Below are 5614 nucleotides of genomic sequence, written 5' to 3'. Positions count from 1 at the left end.
TAGTAGAGACAGGGTTTCACCATGATAGTCAGGCTGGTTGTGAACTCCTGACCTCAGGTGGTCCACCCACCTGGGCCTCCCAAAGTGCTGGGATTACAGGTGTGCACCACCATGCCCAGCCTTAAGTAGTTGTTTTGTTGTTTGTTTGTTTTGTTTTGTTTATGACATAGTGGTATGGGAAGCCCATAGAGATGATTATTTCAAATAGCATTTTTTTTTAGACAGTTTCACTCTGTCACCCAGGCTGGAGTGCAGTGGCACCATCTTGCTTACTGCAACCTCTGCTTCCCGGGTTCAGGAGATCCTTGTGCTTCAACCTACCAAGTAGCTAGGACTACAGGGGTGCACCACCACACCCGGCTGATTTTTATATTTTTAATAGAGACAAGGTTTTGCCATGTTGGCCAGGCTAGTTTCAAACTTCTGACCTCAAGTGATCCACCCACCTTGGCCTCCCAAAGTGCCGGGATTACAGGCATGAGCCACCACACCCGGCTCAAATAGTAATTTACTAACACATTTTACTCACACATTTCTGACATTTTTAAGGAAACAGTGCTAAATAAAAATAACTGCTCCTAAAATTTTCTAGGAAGAAGTAGGATCTTTTTCCTTTTTGAAGTAGGAGAGAGTCTAGCCAATGTCCCTTTCTATTCTGGGAGCCATACACCTGATGGACATAGAACCTTGCAGAGAAAACAGAAGGCTTTTCTTCCAAAAAGATAACAACTCATATTTGCTTCAAATAAAATAAGATTTGAAATAGCTGCTCACTCCTGAAAGAATATTTGAACTTTATGAGAAAAGAAGAGCACCACCAAGTAGGCAATCATTACTGGGGATAAGTTGATTTGGTTATCAGATTAAACATCTTTTAAGTTTCAGTCTATTCCATGGTCCTTGTATTAGTCCATTTCATGCTGGTGATAAAGACATACCCAAGATTGGGTAATTTATAAAGAAAAAGAGGTTTAATGGACTCACCATTCCATGTGGCTGGGGAAACCTCACAATCATGGCAGAAGGCGAAAGGCACGTCTTACATGGCAGAGGACAAGAGAGAATGAAAGTCAAGCAAAAGGGGAACCCCCCTATTAAATCATCAGATCTCATGAGACTTATTCACCACTATGAGAACAGTATGGGGGAAATTGACCTCATGATTCAGTTATCTCCCCCCAGGTCCCTCTCACAACATGTGGAAATTATGGGAGCTACAATTCAAGATGAGATTTGGGTGTGGAGATGGCCAAACCTTATAAGTCTTGCTCCAAAATAATTATTTTGCTTAATTTTAGACTGTAGATTTTTATAAATAAACCTCTTTGAAGTATTAATAGCTGAGTTTTTCCATTATTAGACCTACTTTAGTGTCTTCAGAAGTAAGTACTAAGAAACTTGTGGTCTAGGGATAAGCTGGGCTCTGCTGCTTGTTTAGGCTTAATTTTGAGCCAAAAAATGACCTCAACTTTTATATAATTATACTATATCTTGGCTGTCAATTTATACTTGCCCACTAGCAAACCAAGATTGTTGATTCTTAATGAGGTAGACACAGTAGTGTGATGGAGCCATCTCCTACATGCTGTGGATAATTGATTATTAAATATTTAAGAATTTTTATTCCCAACATTTTGGAATGCTGAAGCAGGAGGATTGCTAGAGGCCAAGAAGTCAATACCAGCCTGGGCAACATAGTAAGACCCCCACCTCTATAAATACATATATATATTTAAAGGTAATCAGTTATTTAATTAGATTATTAGGACATTTAAAACACCAATTTGTGAAGATAAATTTCGTTTGTCAGGGCAAACACAGATCGCAGATAGCCCTGGAGCTGAGGAATAGCTTTGATTTTTGGTAAAACCTGTGAGTCCACAGCTTTCTGATCAATCTTGCGCTGCTCCGTAATCTCGTATTTCTCTTTTTCTGTGTCGAAGATCTCACCTTCCTGGTGTCTGGGCTTCCGCAGCTTCTTCTTCTTGAAGTAAGCATCAGTAAGATGTTTTGGGATTTTTACATTGCTGATATCGATTTTGGTTGAGGTGGCAATGACAAGTTTCTGGTGCGTTCTTCACAGAGGAACTCGATTGAGGACCAGAGGTCCAGTCACAAGTAACAAGCCACTAGCCAGCTGCTTCAGGAAAACCACCCTTTTGCCCCCGTGGCAACCAGTGAGGATGATCAGAATGGTCCCGGGGGTAATGCTGGCTCGCAGTTTTCTCACGTGCTGACTAAAGGGTTTTTTGCCGTGGCTCAACAACTTTCGAGGCACATCTTCAGTAGGATAATACCTAGGCATTTTGCGAAGTTTAACCACCCGGGTCCCGCCGTTTTTGTCACCACCAACTGGTTTTGTAACAGTTGCAAGAAACTTCTCTTTCTTTTTCTTTTCAACCTTGGATTTAGCCACTGAGTACTTCCTCTTGTACAAGGCTTTTCTGGAATACATGGCAGATCGGGAATACCTGCCAATTCCTCTGACAAGAACAGGATTGCGGCTGCAATGGGACTTCCCCTTCTTGGGCTTTTTAGCCTTGAGGCTACCCTTTTTCACTTTGCTACCAGCATCAGCCTTCTTGGCTTCAGGTTTCTTCTCTTTAGTATCCGGCTTCTCAACTTTTTCACCCGCCATCTTGCAAGATGGGAAAGAGCAAATACATATATATTTTTTAATTAGCCTGGTGTGGTAGCATGTGCCTGTAGTCCTAGCTACCCTGGAGGCTGAGGTGGATGCTTTGAGCCCAGAAATTTGAAGTTACAGTAAGCTGTAATCATACACTGCAGTCTGGATGACAGAGGAAGATTTATCTCAAAAAAAAATTATATATATATATATATATATACACACACACACACATATAAATTATATATATACACATATATATATAATTTTTGTGAGTATTATATAAGCCAACGTTAAATCTTACTTAAAATCAGACATGATGGGAGTATTTATACCTCAGAAAATGGCAAACACTGCCAATCGGGCCCTCCATTTTCCCCTTTCCTTCCTCTATGTATCCCCCACTTATCCACCCACCCAACCTGCCCTGAGAGCCTGTTCACCAGCACACAACTGAGTAGAGCCACCCTTTTTCCAATGAAGTATCAGAAAATGAACCACAGGCCTGATGCTCTGTTGCCAATGGTCAGCAACCTACTCCTCATTATACTTAGAAAATGGCAGCCCTCACAGCCTTGGTTACCAACCCAGACAAATGTGAAACCCCAAATATCAATGCTAAGAGAGTAATTTTCATCTCTGAAGGTCAGAAGTTCACTTTAAAGTGTCAGCTGCTGTTTGGCAATGATAGGTTGACATGGAGTACCAAAATATTCTAACATCTGTGGGAAATGAGTGACTCATTTTCCCAATCAGCAGAGTGGGGGAAATTCATCCCTCAAAACATGATGGGATTTTCCTTCCAATGTCATTAATCACAATGAATATGTTTGAGGATTATATAGTAACAAGATGGGAGAAATTAGATCTCATGCCGTTGAAATACGTAAAGTACAGTTGTCCATTGGACTAGGTAATTCATTATTCTTCTAATGTTGCCTTGTGTAAATCTTTCCTTCTCTGTATGTCAGCCAGATCAGAACAATTCTAACTTGTACATTTCATCTTCCAGCAAATGTTCCAGGAGCCATATTCATTTATTTTGTTTTCTGCAGATTTACTAGGACTTTATTTAATTCACCTGAGGCCAAACACAACATCTGTCTCAAGCCTGTGAATATTTGTGTTTCTTAGTCTTTGGGTTCACAGTATAGAAAATCCTGGAAAACAATCCAGGGTCTTCACTAAGGAAAGAAATATATATTCCTTCATACTATTATTATACAGTGCCTGGTTTGAATCTAGTGAAATCTCCCCCAACAAATGTGGAATCCATACACACTTTCAAGTCTCATTTTTTTTCTTAAGACCTCGGGAAAAAGAAACTACCTCAGGCATCTTTATGAGACAGGTGAGCATGGAGTTCAGGAGATTTTATAATGAACATCTAAAGCAGAAATTCTCAATTGTGGCTTACACTAGACTCATCTAAGGGGCTTAAAAAAGATCTCAATACACAGGCCACACCACAGACCAATTATGTGAGAATTTTTGGAGTGAGACCTAGACATTGATAGTTTTTAAAGCTCCCTAGACAATTTCAATGTGCACCAAGGTTTTTTTTTAAATCTTTCTTATGTATTTATTTATTTATTTTCAATTTGCGCCAAGGTTTGAGAACCACTGACTTAAAGCAATAAACTTAGTTTTCTGCCAGGTAAGATTTATTCTGTGTTTAGTCACTCTTCCTAATATATTAGAAATCTTCATTTCCTTAGTGTCTGATTACCCAGTTGTTGGCTTTAAGACTTTAAATAGACGATGAATCATGTATTAAAAACAATGATCTAGAATAGGCCAGTTACCTGATGTACCAAAGCTATGATCATGTTACATCCTTGCTCAAAAAACGTCTTTGTTAATCAGGTCTGATACTGGTGAAAGCACAGAGAAGAAAGCATTTGAACACCTTCTTTAAGAGCATAAATGGATGCAAATTTTCCAGAGAGCATATTGAAAGCATATCTCAAATTTAATACATACATATCCGGAATTCTACTTTCAAGAATTTAGTCTACAGAAATAATTGGCAAGTATGCAAAGGTAATCATACAAAGATATTGACAGCAACATTGGATATATTATTAGTAATATATATTTTCTAGATAGTTTTTCATTTCAGTGCATCCAAGCTTTTGAAATGCTTGAGGCTTGTTCAAAAGACTTAACAGTATGTGTTGACATGCAAAAGTGTTCACAAACCATTACTAAATTACAGAAAAATACAGGTTGCCAAAAAGCATGTCTGGTATAATTCCACTTACATTAAAAAGAAAAAAAAGAGGATCTATATTTTCAGGAATTTTAAAAGGTTAGGGCTAGGTGGGGTGGCTCATGCCTATAATTCCTTAGTGTCTGATTACCAAGTTGTTGGCTTCAAGACTTTAAATAGACAATGAATCATGCATTAAAAACAATGGGAGGCCAAGGCAAGAGGATCACTTGAGCTCAGGAGTTTGAGACCATCCTGGCCAATATGGTGAAACCCCTTTTCTACCAAAAATACAAAAAATTAGCCTGGCATGGGTGCATGCTTGTGGTCCCAGCTACTCAGGAGGCTAAAGTGGGAGGACTGCTTGAGCCTGGAAGGCGGAGGCTGCAGTGAGCCTGCAATGAGCCACTTGCCCTCCAGCTTGGGTTACAGAGTGAGACTCCTGTCTCAAAAAAAAAAAAAAAAAAGTTTGGAAAATTGTACCCAAACTATTCCAAACTATTAACTGATTGCATCTGAGAAGTAAAATTATACCATGATGGGAGGGCAAAGCTTTGCCTCATTCTTTCTACACTTGTATATTGTTTGAATTTTTTAAATGTACATGGGTTACTAATATAATTTACACACTGCAAACATGATAAACTATTTTTTACCCACCACTTTATATAGAATGAAGTCTAAACTTCTTAGCTTTATACTTAAAGCACTCAACAATGTGTCCCTCAACTACTTTTTGCCAGCTGTTTAGACATGTATGTTGATAAAATTGA

At 38.9% G+C, this 5614-nt stretch overlaps 1 pseudogene; it reads right to left on the bottom strand.

Annotated features, from left to right (window-relative positions):
• Positions 1 to 1652: 1652 nt before the first annotated feature.
• On the bottom strand, positions 1653 to 2658 carry LOC100394452 (large ribosomal subunit protein eL6 pseudogene; annotated as a pseudogene).
• Between the last annotated feature and the right edge of the window lie 2956 nt (positions 2659 to 5614).

This window comes from Callithrix jacchus, chromosome 2, assembly GCF_049354715.1.
Source record: "Callithrix jacchus isolate 240 chromosome 2, calJac240_pri, whole genome shotgun sequence".
NCBI lineage: Eukaryota > Metazoa > Chordata > Mammalia > Primates > Cebidae > Callithrix > Callithrix jacchus.
This window is presented reverse-complemented; position numbering and strand designations above follow the sequence as displayed.